The sequence below is a fragment of the Microtus oregoni genome, unplaced genomic scaffold (assembly GCF_018167655.1).
Source record: "Microtus oregoni isolate MIOR12 unplaced genomic scaffold, Mior012 000042F_ref0000377, whole genome shotgun sequence".
In the NCBI taxonomy this organism is placed as follows: Eukaryota; Metazoa; Chordata; class Mammalia; order Rodentia; family Cricetidae; genus Microtus; species Microtus oregoni.
In genome coordinates, this window is record NW_024543209.1 from 1,462,812 (window position 1) to 1,464,168 (window position 1,357).

The 1,357-nt window shown below is 45.7% G+C and overlaps 1 non-coding gene across 1 annotated transcript; it reads right to left on the bottom strand.

The window, feature by feature from the left end:
- Positions 1 to 852: 852 nt before the first annotated feature.
- Positions 853 to 971, bottom strand: LOC121434193. Its single transcript, XR_005972406.1, has one exon. It is a non-coding gene; the product is annotated as a small nucleolar RNA SNORA51 (small nucleolar RNA).
- Between the last annotated feature and the right edge of the window lie 386 nt (positions 972 to 1,357).

The window sequence follows — 1,357 nt, forward strand, 5'->3', positions numbered from 1 at the left end:
TAGCATTCTGGAGTGGTCCCCACCTGCTGCAGAAAGGCACATGTTTGGTGAGGAGTGAGTGCTCCACTTGCCTGTGGGGACAGGGGTCAATGTTTAGAATGCAGTTGAAAATTAGACTGCTTTAGTGAGGTGGCAGGAGTTGGCTCTCTTAGGGCCTATGGCCTCACCAGTATGGCTAGTGAGCATGAATCCCCCTCCACTGAGTGGGCCTCCAGTCCAATGAGATGCTGTTGGTTACCTCAGGATGTAAGTACGTACAACTCTTGCATATTTGGGGATGCCTTGCCATCCCAAAAACTGTTTTGCCAATAGGTGCTCCAGAAGGCAGGAGTACTGTTGCTCTCCTCCCTCCAGCAGCTTGGAGAGCTCCTTCCAGTGCTGGAAGAGCAGGTCCTCTGGAGGAAGAGGCTTTCAGGTTGGTTCCAGCTTTATCCCTCCAAGTACTTGTCTAAAATGTGTGGTGTCTTCAGCGACAGGGACTTACCTTTAATTTCTGGGGGACAACCAAGGGCAATGGAAATAACTTGTATTGTTTGAGGAGTCTCTTGGACTCCCTGACCAATAACCCCGGGTGCCTGGTTTTAGTCTATGGCTCTTAGAAAACATTGTCATCCCAACAGGTGTAACTTCATTTAAATTACACATACACGCACGCACTCACGCACCACACACACACACACACACACACACACACACCACAATCACCTACACACTCACACATACTTATATACATAGTCACACACACATACTCAGACATACACACACTGTCACAGACTCATGCTCACATACTCACATATACACACTTATATACACTCTCATACACATATACTCACTGTGTATGTAATTTCTTTCCCATGTCTCCCCCATTTACAATAGAGACCAGGCTTAACCTGAGGAGTGTATAGGGTAGGTTTATTTTGTCTCTTCTTTTTATACAGTGTAAGAACAAAGCCTGCGGTAAGCACAAGGCCTGTGTGTGTAATTTTAAGTAGACCTAAAATAATATGATTCTTATAGCTTTTCAGACATTCTTAGTATTATCTATCCTACCTTCCTCGCTCTCCCTCTGAGTTTCTCTCCCTCCTGTCCCAGGTAAGTCTCTCCTCTGTTTTCCCCTTCATTGAACCCTTATCCGGCTATTCCCCTTGGGAGAGCTCCCTGCAGTGGTCCCTTTGCTGTGTCTCCAGGTGTTTTACTCTAAAGGTCTGAGGCTAGGGTCCACACTGAAAGCTTGCAGAGATTGTCTTTTTGGGTCAGGGTCACCTCAGAATTGTATGTTCTGGTTCCATCCACTTACCTGAAAATACCCAGAGTGTTCAGTATCCTTAGCAATTAGGAAAAATGCAAATTAAAATTC